This window comes from Durio zibethinus, chromosome 3 (genome assembly GCF_047325235.1).
Source record: "Durio zibethinus cultivar Kanyao isolate XHJ-2024 chromosome 3, ASM4732523v1, whole genome shotgun sequence".
NCBI classification, from domain to species: Eukaryota; Viridiplantae; Streptophyta; class Magnoliopsida; order Malvales; family Malvaceae; genus Durio; species Durio zibethinus.
Genome location: NC_143164.1, coordinates 23,858,255 through 23,867,552, shown reverse-complemented (window position 1 = coordinate 23,867,552; position 9,298 = coordinate 23,858,255).

The window sequence follows — 9,298 nt, the reverse complement described above, 5'->3', positions numbered from 1 at the left end:
GCGCTCAGTCGGTCGGAGAGACAGAATGCGCAAGCTGGGGATCAGCCTGATCCCCCCTGCATGCTGCCGATCCTGCTGCTAGTCCTGCTGCTGCAACCCTTGGTCCGATCCGATCTTAGATTGGGAATGAACTCCGTATGCTTAGACATGGAATGAACTTCGTATGGCTAAGCCAACCCACAAAACGAGCATAGGGGCGCTCAGCCGGTCGGAGAGGCAGAATGCGTAAGTCGGGGATCGACCTGGTCCTCCCCTGCGTGCTGTCGATCATGCTGCCGCAACCCTCGGTCCGGTCCGATCTTAGACTGGGAATGAACTTCGTATGCCTAAGTCAACCCACGAAACGAGCATGCGGGCACTGAGTCGGCCGGAGAGGCATAATGTGCAAGCCAGGGATCGGCCCGGTCCCCCTCTGCATGCTGTCGGTCCCGCTGCCACAACCCTCGGTCCGACTAGGGCTTAGACATAGAATGAACTCCCTATGCCTAAGCCAACCCATGAAATGGGCGTGCGGGTGTTCAGCCGGTCAGAGAGGTAGAATGCGCAAGCCGAGGATTGGCCCAGTCCCCCCTGTGTGCTACCGATCCTGCTGCCCTCGATCCAGTCCGATCTTAGAATGGGAATGAACTTCGTATGCTTAGACTGGGGATGAACTCCGTATGCCTAAGTCAACCCACAAAATGAGCGTGCGGGCGCTCAGCCGACCAGAGAGGCAGGATGCGTAAGCCGGGGATCGAACGGGTGGTAGGTGGGTTGAAGCACATCTTCTTATTTATGCCATGCCAATACCTTTTTTATGGCTTGTAAATTCATACAATGGTCCCCTAAGCCTTCATGTGAGGTTTCGTGGCAAGACGACCCGTTTTCTATTTTTCACGATTTTCAAAACTTTTTATAGTTCGAGATTTTTTAATATTTTTTTTAGAAAGATTTTTGTCCCCAAATTTGGTTGAGGTGATGCTTGTATTTTTTTTGGCTTGCACAAAAAAATTCAGCTAAAAATTCGAAGTGGAGAAGATTTTGTGACTGTTTGAAAAAAGTGTCCCCATTTCAGACACTTTAATGGCTACTGGCAGCAAACCTATAAAATCTCAAATGCTCTTTAAGGGGGTCTAAGTTCTTGAGGTTTGATGAGGGATAGGGGGCCAATATAAGGGCCAAGTGTCACACCCTGGGCGGGTGCACCAGGCACATCAGGCACACCAGCAGGTGAGCCAGAGGTTGAGGCCCGTAGACCAGGCGTGCTGGCGGGTATCTGCACGCAAAGCCTAGCAAACGAGTTCAGAACGCCCGCCCAACTTGCAGGCCAGCCCGTGAGACCAAGGCCTGGTATACAAGCCGCCCGCACCACATCCAGAAGGGCCCAAGGTGCTGGACACACAAGGGAAGCTTATGGAAGCAGGCAGGATCAGCAGCAGTATCCTGGCAGATTTGGTTGACCCTGAAAATTAGGAGTTAGCATCCTGATTGATTGTAATCTGTATAATCCCATGATTTTAGCCTTTGTTCTAGGGATATTGCCATTAAGTGTAAGCTAGAGCCTTAACTATAAATAGAGGGCTGTTTCTCCCTCATTTGTACACCATCAAACACTTCTATTTCAGTGAATACAAGAGCATTTCTAGAATTCTACCTTCTTATCCTGTTTCTCTTTAACTTGTGTAATCAGCCCTTCCTGTTGTTCTAGTGCCCGTACACTTGTGTTTTAAGCTGACTTAGGCTTAATGGAGAAGATTCCAAGCCTAAGGCCGTATGGTTTCTGAGTCTAAGGTCAGAGCCCGTGACAGTTGGTATCAGAGCAAGTTTAATTCTGCGTGTTTGTGTTGTGCAGGTTAGAGGAGATGGCATCCCAAAGTGATGCTGCTAACCAACAACTAGAGGTCCAGGAGCATGGGTGTGGAAGAGGGAGGAAAGCTAGTTCTAGAGATATCTAGTCTACCATGGACGGTAGGTTGGCCAAGGTGGAGGTGACCATGGGCGACATGGGGGAGAAGCTTGAGAGGGTAGAGACTCACATTGCATCGCTAGACTCCATGAGGGAGGAGATCCAAAGTGAGCTACAAGCTACTCTCAACAAAGGCTTGGAAGTGTTCACCCAAAAGAATCAGACCTTGGAGGCTGAAGTGATGACCTTGCGCGATGGCATGGAGGCCATGCACCAGCAGATGGAGGAGCTTAACAGTGAGCTTGTTGCTTGCAAGACTGCCATTGGGAATGGCATGTTTGCTGGAGTGTCCAAGTCCAGATTGGATGTCCCTAAGCCTAAGGAGTTCAAGACTACTAAGGGTGCCAAGGAAGTAGATAACTACCTTTAGGGTATGGAGCAGTACTTTCAGGCCATGGGCATGCAAGACGAGGCGATAAAGGTAAGCACCGCTGCTATGTATCTCACTGATGTAGCCTTATTGTGGTTGAGGCGTAGGTGTGATGATGTCAGGCGTGGGAGCACCAAGATTGGAACTTGGGCAGAGTTCCAAAAGGAGTTCAAAGAACAATTTTACCTAGAGTATACCGATGATGAGGCACGGGCAAAGTTACGCAGGCTGAGCCAGCAAGGGGACATAAGGGAGTGTGTCCAAAAATTCTCTGAACTGATGCTACAGATCTCGAATCTAGGTGAGAAGGACTCTTTATTTGCTTTCATGGATGGGCTGAAGTCGTGTGTGAAGCATGAGCTACAAAAGAGAGGAGTTCATGACTTGGCTAAAGCCATGACTACTGCCGAGGCCTTGATAGAGTTCAAGCCTCTGAACAAGTTCGAGTCTACCAAGCCTAAGGGTAAGGGCAGGGACGATAGGGATCGGAAGAAGCAGTCCAAGGGGAAGGACCATGACCGAGAGTCCAAGGATAGAGACCGAGACCATTCAACCAAAGATGGCGAGAGGAAGCCACCAGCAGGCAAGTGGAAAGCAAAAGGGGACCGAGAGCCACTAGGACGCTACCTATGTGAAGGGAGCCACATAGCGCGCAATTACCCACAGAAGGGCAAGCTGGCTACTGTAGACAAGGAGTTTGATGAGGAGCCAGAGTCAGGGGCAGTAAAGCTTGGGTCGTTGGTGCTCAATGCTATCCAGAGTAAGGGGAGTCGCAAGCCAAAGGGCTTGATATTTACGGATCTGATGGTTGCATGTTAGAAGGTGAGCGCACTGGTGGACACAGGTGCCTCACATTTTTTTATTTTAGGTGATAGAGCTCGGAAGCTCGGACTAAAGGTGCAGAAAGGGATGGTACCATTAAAATGGTGAACTCCAAGGAAGTTCCAGCCATTGGAGTAGCGTGGGGAGTGGAGTTGCAGCTTGGAGACTGGAAAGGCAAGGAGACCATTGAGGTAATACCCCTTGACGACTATGAGTTTGTGATTAAGTTGGATTTCCTTGTTCGGATTAATGCCCTCCTTGTGCCTTTTGCCGATTGTGTTTGCATCTTGGATGCACGGTGCCAATGCCTAATGCCATTGAAGAGAGGGTCTGGAGTTGGGTCGCGGGTGGTGTCAGCCATCTAATTTGCCAAGGTAGTAAGCATACAAGAAGACACCCTTTTGGCAGCCCTGAAATATGGTGAGCCAAGGGAAAAGGAGATCGAGTCACCCTTGGAGGTGCTAAAGGTGTTGAAGACCTTTAGTGATGTGATGCCCACAAAGCTACCTAGCAAGCTACCACCTAAGAGGGAGGTGGACCACAAGATCAAGCTAGTGTCCGAGGCCAAGCCACTAGCTAGAGCCCCTTACCAAATGTCTCCACCAGAGTTGGAGGAGTTCAGGAAGTAGCCCAAAGAGTTAGTTGATGCTGGCTTCATCAGGCCATCAAAGGCACCCTATGGTGCACCGGTTCTATTTCAGCGCAAGCATGACGGGTTGTTGCGGTTGTGCATAGACTATCGGGCTTTGAACAAGCTGACCATCAAGAACAAGTACCCCATCCCACTCATTGCAGACTTGTTCGATCAACTTGGGAGTGCAAGGTGGTTCACCAAGCTGGATTTAAGGTCAGGCTACTATCAAGTCAGGATCGTGGAGGGAGATGAGCCAAAGATAGCATGTGTCACTCGGTATGGTTCGTATGAGTTCTTGGTGATGCCTTTCGGACTCACGAATGCCCTAGCAACATTCTGCACCCTTATGAACAAGAAACTTTAGTCATTCCTTGATCGGTTTGTTGTGGTTTATTTGGATGACATTGTGATCTACAGTCAAACTTTGGGAGAGCATATAGACCACTTGAGATAGGTGTTCGAGGTGTTGTGGGTGCACAAGCTATTTGTCAAGAGGGAGAAGTGCTCATTCGCCCAGTAGGAGATCCCATTGCTTGGCCACATAGTGGGAGGTGGTAGGATACGCATGGATGAAGGCAAGATACACGCCATCCTGGAGTGGCAACCACCAGCCAAGGTCACTAAGTTGAGATCGATCCTTGGGCTAGTCAACTACTACAGGTGCTTCATCAAAGGTCACTCATCAATAGCCACGCCGTTGACTGGCTTGCTCAAGAAACGGAAAGCATGGGAGTGGAGCGCAGGGTGCCAAGAAGCCTTTGACAGGTTGAAGCGGACTGTGACTGAGGAACTAGTCTTGGCCTTGCCAGACCATGCCAAGCCATATGAGGTGCATACGGATGCATCAGACTTTGCCATAGGGGACGTGTTGATGCAGGAGGGACGTCCAGTCGCGTTCAAGAGCATGAAGTTGAACGAGACTGAGCTAAGTACACGGTCTAAGAGAAGGAGATGATTGCAGTGGTGCTCTGCTTGCACACTTGGTGCCATTACCTATTGGGGTCGAGGTTTGTGGTTAGGACGGACAATGTGGTGACCAGCTACTTCTAGACGTAGAAGAAGCTATCCTCCAAGCAGGCGAGATGGCAAGATTTTCTTGTGGAATTTGATTTTCAGATGGAGTACAAGCCGAGGCGGGTGAACCTAGTGGCAGACACCCTGAGCAGGAAGGCTAACCTTGCTGCCATTAGCCAACCAGAGGGGTCACTGGTGCCGCCCATCAAGGAGGGACTTGTGCATGATCCTATAGCCAAGGCTTTGATGGAGTACACCCAGCAAGGCAAGACTAGGTGGTTTTGGTTACAGGATGGCCTGCTGTACACCAGGGGAAGTAGACTATTTGTGTCGTAGCACGGGAAGCTTCGCAAGGAAGTTTTGCAAGAATGCCATGATTCAAGGTGGGCTAGACACCCCGGAGTGAGCCATACCTTGGCGTTGATCGAGGATCGATACTATTGGCCGCACATAAGGGACGATATGGAGGCCTATGTGAAGACTTGTCTTGTGTGCCAACCGGACAAGGTAGAGCTCAAGAAACCAGGCGGTCTCTTAAAGCCATTACTAGTGCCAGAGTGACCATGGAAGAGTGTTTCTCTGGACTTTATAGTTGGTCTACCCAAAGCAGAAGGGTTTGGAAGCATCATGGCAGTGGTGGACAGGTTTTCCAAGTATGGAATCTTCATTCCAGCAACCAAGAAGTGCCCAGTCGAGGAGGCAGCTCGATTGTTCCTGAAGAACATGGTTAAGTACTGGGGAGTGCCGAGGACCATTGTTAGTGATCAGGACGAGCATTTCACAGGTAGGTTCTGGACTGAGTTGTTCAAGCTGTTGGGGTCAAACTTGAACTTTTCCACCAGCATGCATTCGCAGACCGATGGGCAGACAGAATGAGGGAATGGACTATTGGAGGTTTACCTCAGGCACTATGTGAGTGCCATACAAAAGGACTGGCCAAAGCTGCTAGATATTGCATAGTTTTCCTACAACTTGTAAAGGAACGAGGCAACGAACCATAGCCCATTTGAGGTTGTGACAAGGCAACAACCACTAACACCTAGTTCGATTGCTGTAGGTTATACAGGGCCAAATCCAGCAGCATACAAGTTTAGCAAGGCATGGCAGGAGCAAGCTAACTTGGCCAGAGTTTGTCTACACAAGGCGGCCAAGAGGTAGAATAAGTGGGCATACCAGAATAGGCGGGACGTGTAGTTCCAGGTTGGAAACTTGGTGTTGGTGAAGCTGCATCCCATTATGTGCCATAGGGGGCTGCACAAAGGCCTAGTCCGGAGGTATGAAGGACCTTTCCAAGTAGTCAAGAGGGTAGGCAAGGTTGCCTACAAGCTGGATATGCCACCTAAGCCGAGGGTACACTCGGTGTTCCATGTGAGCATGCTCAAGCCATTCCATGAGAATGAGGGAGATCCAGGACGGGCAGAGTCAAAGCATACGCCATTGGGAAAGGGCCTCATATGAGAAGGAGGTCCACAACATCATAGCTGATCGGGAGGTGAGACAGAAGAACTATCAGCCAAGATAAGAGTACTTAGTGCGCTGGAAGGGACTTCCAAATAGTGAGGTGAGCTGGGAACCAGCAGATGACTTATGGCAGTTTGGGTACCAAACCAGGCAATACCATGTAGAAGATGCAACAAGGGTGTTGTGCAATCAGGTAGGGGAGAATGTCACGCCCTGGGTGGGCACGGCAGGCACATCAGGTGCACCAGCAGGTGAGCTAGAGGTTGAGGCTCGTAAACCAGGCGTGCTGGCAGGTATCTATGCACAAAGCCTAGCAAACGAGTTTTGAACGCCCGCCCAACTTGCAGGCCAGCCCGTGAGACCAAGGCCTGGCACACAAGCTGCCCGCACCACATCCAGAAGGGCCCAAGGTGCTGGACATGCAAGGGAAGCTTCTGGAAACAGGCAGGATCAGCAGCAGCATCTTGGCAGATTTGGTTGACCCTAAAAATTAAGAGGTAGCATCCTGATTGATTGTAATCTGTATAATCCCATGATTTTAGCCTTTATTCTAGGGATACTACCACTAAGTGTAAGCTAGAGCCTCAACTGTAACTAGAGGGCTACTCCTCCCTCATTTGTACACCATCAAACACTTCTGTTTTAGTGAATACAAGAGCATTTCCAGAATTCTGCCTTCTTATCCTGTTTCTCTTTAACTTGCATAATCATCCTTTCCCATTGTTCTAATGCCCGTATGCTTGTGTTTTAAGTTGACTTAGGCATAACGGAGGAGATTCCAAGCCTAAGGCCACACGGTTTCGAAGTCTATGGTCAGAGCCCGTGACACAAGTACCAGCACCATCACACATCATGTGCGCACACCCCCCGACCCCCCCAATCATCGGAACCCCTAATGCCGCCGGTTAGGCTCTCCTGTGATGCTCCGATGATGGTGCCCTAGGCGAAAAAAAGTGACACCAGCACAGGCCCGAGCCCAACATGTGCACGTGGCTCAAAATCTTAAACTAGGAATGAACTCTGTATGCCTAAGCCAACCCACAAAACAAGCGTGCAAGTGCTCAGTAGGCCGGACAGGTAGAATGCACAAGCCGAGGATCAGCCCGGTCCACCCTGCATGCTGCTGATCCTCCTGCTAGTCCTGTTGCCGTAACCATCAGTCTGATCCAATCTTAGACTGGGAATGAACTCCGTATGCTTAGACTGGGGATGAACTCTGTATGCCTAAGTCAACCCACGAAACGAGCGTGCGAGCGTTCAGCCGGCTAGAGAGGTAGGTCGAAGTGGCATAATGCGCAAGCCGGGGATCAGCTCGATCCCTCTCTTCATGCTACCAATCCCGCTGCCAGTCCTGCTACCACAACCCTTGGTCCAGCTAGTGCTTAGACATGGAATGAACTCCATATGCCTAAGCCAACCAATGAAACGAGCGTGCGGGCGCTCAATCGATCAGAGAGGCAGAATGTGCAAGCTGCGGATTGGCTCGATCCCCCCTCGATCCTGTGCTGGTCCTGCTGTTGCAACCCTCGGTCCGGTGTAATCTTAGACAGGGAATGAACTCCGTATGCTTAGACATGGAATGAACTTCGTATGCCTAAGCCAACCCACGAAACGAGCGTACAGGCGCTCAGCCAGCCGAAGAGGCAGAATGCGTAAGCTGAGGATTGGCTCGGTCCCCCCTACGTGCTGTCGATCCTGCTACCGTAACCCTCGATCCAGTCCAATCTTAGACTGGGAATGAACTCCGTATGCCTAAATCAACCCATGAAATGAGCATGCGGGCATTGAGCCGACTGGAGAGGCATAATGCGTAAGTCAAGGACCGGCCAGGTTCCCCTCTGCATGCTGTCGGTCCCGCAGTGACAACCCATGGTCCGGCTAGGGCTTACACATGGAATGAACTCCCTATGCCTAAGCCAACCCATGAAATGGGCGTACGGGTGCTCAGTCGGCCGGAGAGACAGAATGCGTAAACTGGGGATCGACCCGGTCCCCCCTGGGTGCTGTCGATCCTGCTGTCGCAACCCTCGATCCAGTCCAATCTTAGACAGGGAATGAACTCCGTATGCTTAGACTGAGGATGAACTCCGTATGCCTAAGTCAACCCATGAAACGAACGCGCAGGCACTCAACCGACCAGAGAGGCAGGATGCGCAAGCCGGGGATCGAACGGGTGGTAGGTGGGTTCAAGCACATCTTCATATTTCTGCCATGCCAATGCCATTTTTATGGCTTGTAAATTCATACAACGGTCCCCTAAGCCTTCATGTGAAGTTTCATGGCAAGATGACCCATTTTCTATTTTTCACGATATTCAAAACTTTTTACAGTTTGGGATTTTTTAAAATTTTTTTGGAAAGAGTTTTGTCTCCAAATTTGGTAGAGGTGATCCTTGTATTTTTTTTGGCATGCACAAAAAAATTCAGCTAAAAACTCGAAGTGGAGAAGATTTTGTGACCATTTGAAAAAAGTGTCCCCATTTAAGACACTTTAATGGCTACTTGTAGCAAACCTATAAAATCTCAAATGCTCTTTAAGGGGGTTTGAGTTCTCAAGGTTTGATGAGGGATAGGGGGTGAATATAAGGGCCAAGTACTAGCACCCATCACACATCATGTGCGCACAGCCCCCGGCCCCCCCAATCGTCGAAACCCCCAATGCCGCCGGTTAGGGTCTCCGACGATGCTTCGACGATGGTGCCTTGGGCGAAAAAAATGCGGCACTAGCACATGTCCAAGCCCAGCATGTGCATCATGGCTCAAACTCTTAGACTTGAATGAACTCCATATGCTTAGACATGGAACGAACTCCGTATGCCTAAGACAACCCATGAAATGACCGTGCGGGCGCTCAGCTGGTCGGAGAGGCAGAATGCGCAAGCCGAGGATCGGCCTGGTCCCCCTCTACATGATGCCGATCCTGCTATCACAACCCTCGATTCGGCTAGGGCTTAGACATGGAATGAACTCCCTGTGCCTAAGCCAACCCACGGAATGGGCGTGCGGGCACTCAGCCTGTCGGGGAGGCAGAATGCGTAAGCCGGGGATCGGCC